The 8,778-nt window shown below is 53.9% G+C and overlaps 2 protein-coding genes across 2 annotated transcripts in view; both read left to right on the top strand.

Annotated features, from left to right (window-relative positions):
• The window catches only part of LOC113212639 (protein turtle), a 197,484-nt gene that overhangs the window by 63,567 nt on the left and 125,139 nt on the right, over positions 1-8,778 (top strand). Inside the window, exon 3 of the mRNA XM_052266043.1 lies at positions 6,936-7,009. The gene's annotated coding sequence lies outside the window, so the exon portion shown is untranslated. The remainder of the gene's footprint in view (positions 1-6,935; positions 7,010-8,778) is intronic.
• LOC113212638 (zinc finger protein ZFP2-like) overlaps positions 1-8,778 on the top strand; it is a 73,164-nt gene that overhangs the window by 48,244 nt on the left and 16,142 nt on the right. The gene's annotated exons all lie outside the window — the stretch shown is intronic.

Here is an 8,778-nt window from a genome sequence, read left to right as displayed (position 1 = left end):
CACACACTTTCACACTCTCTCACTCTCTCACTCTCTCACTCCCTCCCCCTCTCCCTCCCTCCATTTCCCTCGCTACATCTTCTCGCTTTTTATCTGATAAGAACAATTATGGCGTAACAGGATTTACGCGACAAGACTAATATATTGTGAATTGTACAATTCCTAAGAAATCCGTGTGTAACGCGTGCCTGCAGCTTTCGTTCTCTTTACAAGCACAGATCGCGCGCATTTTGCGATATGTACAACTTTAAATAACTTATAAGCTAGTCCTCCGGGAGTTCCCGAAAGCGTGGCTGATAGTGAATCTATCTCAACAATTTTTTGAGAGTGTGGCATCTTTCTTCCCTTTTCCAGAACAGCCACTCTCTGCCTCTAGATGCCGCCCAGATGCCGCCGCGGTGCGACTGCAGAGCGGAAGCCTCCTGCTGCCGGAGCGGCGACGCCGCGACGAATAAAAAAAGAATAGAATAACCGCGCGCAATATTTGAGTCGTGTCGGAGGAAGAAGCGAGCGGTGGTACCGGCCGCAGTGCGGCGAGGCAAAGAAAAAGAGTGAGGGAGGGGGACTCTCTGATAGAGATCTACTATCTCAACGGTTTGGGTTGGTTGTGGCCAAATATCATGATCTGCCGCCATAACAATAATTTCGCATCGATTGTATGCAAGCAGAGGATTACAATTGTTAAAGGGTAAAGTTGACCGCACTGGTAATTTTTAGCCGATTGTTCCTGTTCCTGCCCTTTTAAGTGTCGCACGGATTTTTTTTCTATTAAATATGTATTGGCCATCTTAGCCATAGCACGTAATATCTTGCCTAAAGAAAATAAGCTATTTCAGCAACACCGAAGTATCCATGAATAATCAGACTTACACCCTTTCTAAAGCTAAATGTTTCTTTATCAGCTAAAAATGTATGAGGTTGTATGAGCCAATCTAGCTTTTTGGCAAATCTTTTGCATTCTTTGCAGATGAACTTTAACTGTATTTTTCAACTGGCGGCGCGCTGGTTGAGCTAGAGAAGTGCGATACCTCCGTTCTCACCTGCCGTGTTGCTCCGAGACGTTTTCCGTCAGAGGATCAGGAGGTGAGGGCAGAGGAAAGGGCAGAGGGGAAGAGTAAGGAGGAGGTGGGCTGGCGGAGAGAAGAATGCAGGTGCGGTGCACGCGACGCTGCGGTGAGCAGCCCTTTCCCCCCTCCCCTCCTCCCCTCATTTCCTCTCTTTTTTTCCTTTATTTGCCGCTACACTATGGTTCTTCCTTCTCGTGCCCCCGCCCGCGCCCCCGCCCGCGCCCCCTGCTCCGCCATCAGAGTTCTCAAAGCAGGCAATTCTCGCCTGGCGTGCCATACGCCGCGGCCATAGGCCCTATGGCGTGCCTGCCCCGCCATAGGAGCCTCTGGCCAAGCACACGCTACGCCACGCCACGACACACGTGCAGGCCCATGTGTGAGTGCAGTAAAGACCTGGCCTTGACCCTCTATGAGAATTGCTGGTACTCCTGAACATGTTTACCGCCCGCGACCCCCAAGATGCACTGTAAAAAAAGTTTTACTGAATTTTCAGTACTTTTAGTCTGAAGTTTTTTTACAGACCAGTAGTCTGAAAATTCAGACTGCACCTGGGTCTGAAATTTCAGTAGTGCCTTACCATACCACTTAATCTGAAAATTCAGACAGCCGGTATGAAAATATTTTTTTGAAAATGTTAAAAATGAATACATAGCGAGCGACCTATCAGCTGTGGGGGTAGAAGGCTATGCCCAGGTGAGGACATTTCTGTCCATTCGGTACTGCCCTTGGTTGGGATCGAACCGCCAACCTTCAGGTTCGGAGGCCGCAATCTTAACCATTCGGCTGCCAGCTACCTGCGTGGTGAGCAGCGTCGGCTACCGGTGTGCTTCGTCCGCCTGTCCGGTGGACTTTCCACTCAAAATTCATACCAGTAACTCTGAATTGTAGATTCAGTGCATAGTCTGAAAATATACTTAAAAATATTCAGACAAATTGCTCTGAAAACTTGATTCAGAGTAAAGAGTCTGGATTTTCAGTCTAAACTTCGAAAATTTCGAGTAATAGTCTGAAAACAACATTCAAAGTACCGATTCTGAAAAACATCTACTGAATTTTCAGAATTTTTTTTACAGTGTGTGTCCCGCGGTTACCTTCAGTTTACACCTTGAAGTACGTTATGATGCCCCCCCCCCCCTTTCTCCCCGACCATAGCCTACACGCTGACCTGATCAGCGACGCCCGGCCACGCCCTGCCACAGCGGCGATCATTAGAGAAGAGTGGTTTAGGCGGCTCTGTCGGGCCTCGTGGATAGACAGGTCGGCCTCACCTATGGATGTGAATGCTCGTTTGTCACTTCGCTTTCGGATCATACCACGCTACACTGCACATAATCGTGTGCGCACTGTGAAAAACAAAATAAATAAAAAGAGCAAGCGCTTATGCGATCGAAAACCCATTGACCTGCTATATGGGACGCCCGCCACCTGCCTGTTGGCAATTTTGCCAAATTGTTTTTCCCCAATCGGAAGTATCCTATTACGCGGCGGGAGCCCGGTAGTGAATACCGAATGGAGGAGAGATTTGGGGGGGGGGGCAGGAAGCCGCGCATAGCGGTGCAGCCTTCAGGCGCGATGCATTCCGATCGGCATGAAAACAAACGTAGCGCCAACTGGCCGAAAAGCAAGCCCCCCCCCCTCTTTCTGACTCTCTCGCTCTCTTTCTCCTCGCTCACTCCTTTCTCTCTCCCCCCCCCTCTATCTCGAACGACAGAGACGGAGCGTGGCCGCCGCTTTGCATACGGGCCGGGCGGCCGGGCGGGGCCAGGACGCTGCTGAGGTCGAGGAACGCGCAGTGATTACAAACGAGTCGCTATTCCGGGGCGCTGCTGCCGCTGCAGGAGCTTGCCAACGTCCAACGGCGCGCTGCAGCGGCCCGCTCGTCATCGGGGCCAGAAACGGAAGTATGGGGAAAGTTTCGACGCTTTTCAAATAAGTTTTGGCGGCATTGCAATTGTACTTCACCCACCTTTTCACGTTGTAGTATTTCTCCGATATCTCGTCCTCAGGCATGCCTGCGTGGCCCCGAGTGGCGCCGGTGGCGCCAGTTTCGCTATGAACAAGCAGTGTTGACAACTCTAGTTGAAAAAATTGAACACGATAGTTGAAAAAATTGAACACGATCACTGTGAAAACTTTTCCTTGACGCGTGTCGTTAAATTGCAATTCAAGATGGTAAATTACCAGCACTGCACGACTTGTAATTCATCGACGAGAAAGTTATGGGTGACATTAATTTACAACATATCTTGTAAATGTTAATTACAAAATATTTCGTAAATTTACGACGATATTTTTCACAGTTGATCGCTTGTCTCCGATCACAGACTCCATACTGGCGTGATGGCTCCATGTGCAGCAATGGCACAAGGTCGGCATGTCTCGTCTCGGTGTGACCCGCGAGCGGCGGCGGCGGGCGCGCAAAGTTCGGTCGCGTGTCTCTGTAGAGCGCCAGCGATGGCAGCAGAGAGTGGTTTCACAGGTCTCTCTCTCCCCCAACTCCGCCTCTCCGCGAGTTGTTGGTCCTTTGGGGACGACGGGCGGGGCGGGCGGAGGGCCGCCGAGACGCCCGCCCGCCCCGCGTCGCCGTCGTGTTCAGCGGGGCTCATCCCGCCCGATGACGACAACATACATTTTACAGCCAGTTTGTGTCCGCGCTGCGCTGCGCTGCGCGGCTATACGGGCGGGAGGAGATGAAGTCGAACTGTTTGTCCAGGAGTGCTCCAGGAGAAGGAGCTCCGACTCCGCATTCCGACTTTATCCTGGGTGGCCCGGCCCTTCCCCTGCCCCGCCCGCCACACAGCCAGCTTCTCCTGCGGCGGCAGCGGCGCGGCAGCCAGCTACTTTTGAAATGAGCGTGAAATGGACTGGCGCTGTTCGCTCGGCTCGCCGTGTTCCCATCCGAATGTGGAACGGCCGAGCCGCGTCGTGTGCTGTCCGCATCTGATTGTGTTTCTTATTTGACCGGGTCCAGCCCCGCCCCGCGCTGACGCCTCGCGCCCCACCCTTTCTGTCCAACTTATGAAAGGGGCACTGTTGTAAAACGGACCTCCCAGCAGGAAACCGATTAACTGTCGTAAGAGAGAGGAGGAAAAAAAAATCGATTTCACGACAACGTTGGTCCTCGCTCGGCCGCATGCCGAGCCATGGCTCGGCCAAGTCGGAACACTTGATCCAACTCAAATAACAATTTCGGGCGAAATTAAAAATGGAAAGATAAAGAGGGGATAAAGGGGAGTGCTCGAGGGCAGTGCGGCGCTGCGCGCGGCGCACAAGAGAAAAGGGCCGGGAGAGCGGGAGGGGAAGGTGAGTGAGGGGGAAGTGAATGGCACGGCCGACCAATATCCGATAGCGGACAAATATTTTCCCTGGCAGTGTACGTAAGAGAAAAGGCTTTCATTCCGTGGTATTTTGAACCCATTAAAACATTTTTGCTGCTTGAGGAGACGTTGGGGTCGTTCTGCCGCCGGAGGCACATCTCGGGGTTGGCGCGAATCGGGCCCACAATACAGTTGCAGTACGTTCACAGTTTTCCTTGCAGTGTGGTGCGCCGGCCTCCCTTAGCTCGGCCCGAGGCCGGTGGCGCTGCGGCCCTGCGGGGCCCCTGCGGGCGCGGGTGCCCGCCGGCCTAAGGCTGCTTCTTATGAGATTGCAGTGATGAAATTCGAGTTATGATAGCTTAGCTCGGGCGGCTGGCTGCCGGGCGGGGCGAGCGGACCGGCTGGCTGGTTGGCTCGCTGGCTGGCGGTCGGTTTCAGGATTAGCGTCCCTGGGGCCAGCCTAGCCCTAGGCCCGGCGGCCGTGAATGGGAAAGGGGTAAGGGGGGGGGGTCTACAGCGGACCGACTGTGATTGCTAGTACGATGAGATGGATACTTTAGCAAGAGGTCTGGAACGTCGTCAAGTTCAAAACAAAAGTTGAATCAGCCGTAACATATCAGCAGGCTTTGCACGCAGGCCCATCGCCCCTGGCGCCGAGCGAGTGTTGGCCATACTAGAGTTGGTGTGAGAGCGGCTGTATCGTACACGCGTGATTGACGGCAGTCTGTGACGACTCTGTGTGTGTGAATTTGTAACGCTTTTAAGGGAAGTAAGTGTTCTAGGCCGCGCCGCGCCCCGCGCCAGGGCTGCTGTGCGTTATAGCTCGATATGTTTGCGGCAGTTTAACGCCGCAGGGCGTGGTGGTGGAGGCGGCTGCTAGGGCGGGGCGTGGGGCGTGGCGAGGCCTACAGCCCGGTTGGCCCACGCGGCGGGAGCAGTTCACGGGTCGTGAAATTTTGTTGCTTCGGTTCGAGGCGCGCGGGACCTCCTTAAAGGCAAACAGCTCTCTTTGAGCGATCAGTAAACATGTAAGGTGTAGGCTGGGGCGGGGCGCAGGGCGGGGCGCGCACGGCGCTCCTTCCACACACCCTCCCGCGCTAACCTCCCACCTCTCCGGGCGGGGAAGAGAGGAGAGTATAGACGGATAGAGAATCGGGAAGGTGAATCGAGTAATGGAAACAGAGAAAAACTTCGCGGCAGCGCTTCTGCTGTGAAACGCATGGGGATCGAGTAGCAGCTGCGAGGGGTGGGGTGGCGGGGTTGGCGGGGGCGTATCGAGGGCTCTCTGCTCGCCGCGGCCGGGGAGGGTGAGGATGATCCGTTCAGCGCGGCTTTCACAACTTGGCACCCTCTATTTGCCAGTAAGTAATTCACCTTAAGATATACCTGAACTACTCACTCGGCTTTGCTTTTCCATCTTGCCCCTCCCGCCCCTGCATTCTCTCGTTTCCCATATGGTCCGAGGGGACTAAAAAATTGAAAATAACGAAAAGATGGGGATAAACACGGCTTGGGGTAGGGAGATGCTGAGATCCGATCAGGGTCTCAACACCCCCTCTGCAGCCACATTGCAACCGAAGCATGAAAGATCGGAAACGTGAACTTCGAAAAATGCCTTTTCTCCTCGTCGTCGAGCCAAAGCAGACGGAATGCCGAAACGTATGACAATGTACATCTTTCCCCACGGGAAAAAATGCAAAAAAAAAAAAAGTTTTGAGATTAACGATGCGATGACGCTCTCTTTTATCGCGGAGGGATATGCAGAGAAATGAAATTGGCTTGGGAGAAGTTTGAATTGCGGCACGCCGGAAGTTAATCCCCGGCGCTACTTCTTCTGCTTCTCTCCCTGCTTTTTGTCCCTCTCTTTCGCTCGCCCGCCAGCAACGCCGCAGGGAAGCTGGATTGCGGGGGGCTTCTGCTTTGCTAAAAATTACGGCCATTTTTTTTTTGGTCGCCTCGCTGTCCGCCGTTGCCGTGTCCGTTGCTGGCTGGTAGTTGGTCGGGCCACCGCTGCCAGGCCAGGCTAGGTCAGCCAGGCCTGTCAAGAGTGTCGAAGCGCGGTGAAGTAGTTGCCTCCACGCTCCCCAACCCCCTCCCCTACCCCTTCGACCCCGCTGTGCCAGGCCCCTCTGCGAAACAACTTTTTGCGGAGCGACGCGTCCGGCCGAACTGGGGGATTCCTCTGCGGCCCCCTTGTACCCTATGGGCCCCCCTGTGGCCCCCGCTACCCCTCGACGGCCTCCTCCCCCAGCTCTGGCCGGCCGCGCACCACCTGACTATAAATATCTGAGCCGAGTCAAGGCGGGTTTTCTCCTCCACGGAGAGTCCTGCTGGCCGACCAACAACTCTGGGAAGATCAGTCGATGCAAAGCTCAAAAGGACTGTGTCTGGCCTGTATTGAAGGGCCTAGAAAAGTTGCTGACTGAAGTATCCCAAATTTGTGATTTTAATGTCTAAAATTGGTTAAATTGGAGGGTGTTCAGGCGTACACACCATGTTTTCAGCCGCATGTCACCGAGCATTTGCCTCACCCTATTGTTTTGTGTTGCAGGTGAGCGGTTCGACGCAGGTGGACGCAGGGGCAGAGGAAGAGGGAATGCTACCGTGACCGTGGGATGCGAAAAGGTAAAGGGGGACTCGGGAGCCGGCGCCCGGCCGCCGCTTCAAACGTGAGCGGATAACTTAATTTATTGCCGCCTTTTAGCGCCTCTTGGCGGCGGGGGCGGGGCGGGGCGGGGCAGGGCGCCTGGGCAGGGCGGCGGCTCCGCGCTCCGCCATCCCCCGCCCAGTCCGCGCGCCAAACTCCGCCAGCAACCTTGCTCCAGAAAAATAAGATTCCACGCGGGGGTGGCGGCGGCCAGGCGGCGGCTGCTCAATTGGAAACGGTGAGAAAATATGACGTCAGTTTGCCCGGCTTTCAGCTTTGGTCAAGATGAGCAGTAGAGGCCCTCGCCTTTCCGCTCTTTTTTCCCCCATTTCTCCTTCTTCTTCTTCTTCTTCTTCTTCTTCTTCTTCTTCTTCTTCTTCTTCTTCTTCTTCTTCTTCCCAGGATGGTCCTGCGGAAGGAAAGTTACGTACAAGAAGAACACTTTGGTGAACTGGTCGCTCCCAAATCGTGAAAGGCTGACCCACCCCAAGGACAGAGAGAGAGAGAGAGAGAGAGAGAGAGAGAGAGAGAGACGGGAGAATTGGAGGGACGGAGGGAGGAAAGGGAAGGGCCAAACTACATCCGGACAAATTTAGGCTCGACCGGGCTAGCTTGATGTGGTCTACTGTGCCCAAGTTTTCTTCCTCCGTTGTATGCGTGCTTTCCTCTGTGTATGTGTGTGAGAGAGACGTGAGAGAGTATGGTCGAATAGGTCGATGGAAAGATTTTAACTGAACATTCCATATTAAATATTCTCCAGTTATTGCAACCAGTGAAGTCATTTTGTGCCACTCTGTTCACGGTAAAAACACGTCTTGGTTTCATGTTGTACAAGTAAAACTAAGAACCCCCTGTGCTTGCCATATTTTCGAAACAGAACGTGTCGGTAGAGCGCCCCAAACCGCATTCGCGCGTTTAAGTGTATGTGTCCTGCGATTCCTGCGATTCCTGCGATTTAAAATTCCGGCATCGTGATGGATTTGTGAAATCAAATCCAAACCGTCCGCCCGGCCAGATTAAAACGCCGCCCACTCCCTCTCTGCCGCGTTTTCTCTCTTTCCTTCTACGAACCAACCCCCTCCCATCCACGCCATTTCCATTATGGCATTCATGGATATCGGCGCTTTGCCATTCTTTTTGTGCTGTGTAACGAGTGCGCGCGTGGAGCGGGTTTGTGCGAAAGAGCTGTGCGCGGGCCAAAAGCAACGCAGGCCTCACTCCCTGACGGCTGGATGTGATCGGAGAGGTTTATCAAATCGAAAGGGAAGAGAGATCACATGAAGTCTAATGGGCGTACAGTGTGCATGTCTGTTGGACGTGCCGCGGGGCGCGGCGCCGGCTGACTGAATTAACTGGGAAAGGCTGAAAGGTCGATCGCGAATAAAACAAAGTTTCGCGTCTTTGTTTAAGGTGGGGTGGGGAGTGCGAACCACAAACAGCTCCTATTGAAAAAAACTTAAGAAAATGATTACTTAATGTGTGCCTGATTTCGGGCAGGATTCTTTTGTTTCGTATACTCACTCGATTTAGCGCCCCTGTACTATGAGGCATGCTCGTGCAGGGTTGTCATGTCGCGATGTGGGGTCCCCTGCCGCATCGCTGCGCGTGATATGATGGGGAGTGGCGGGGGTGTGGGTTTGTATCGGTTGATACATGCCGACCAAGAGATTGTCGCGCGCGAGGGGGGAGAAGGACACACAGGATGAGACGAAGCCCCTGAGCTGCTTGTGGCGTTGCGGGCGGCCGT

Source organism: Frankliniella occidentalis, unplaced genomic scaffold (genome assembly GCF_000697945.3).
Source record: "Frankliniella occidentalis isolate FOCC.00 unplaced genomic scaffold, Focc_3.1 Scaffold35, whole genome shotgun sequence".
Taxonomy (NCBI): Eukaryota; Metazoa; Arthropoda; class Insecta; order Thysanoptera; family Thripidae; genus Frankliniella; species Frankliniella occidentalis.
The sequence above is the reverse complement of the archived record's forward strand: the minus strand, read 5'-3'. Positions and strand labels throughout refer to the sequence as shown.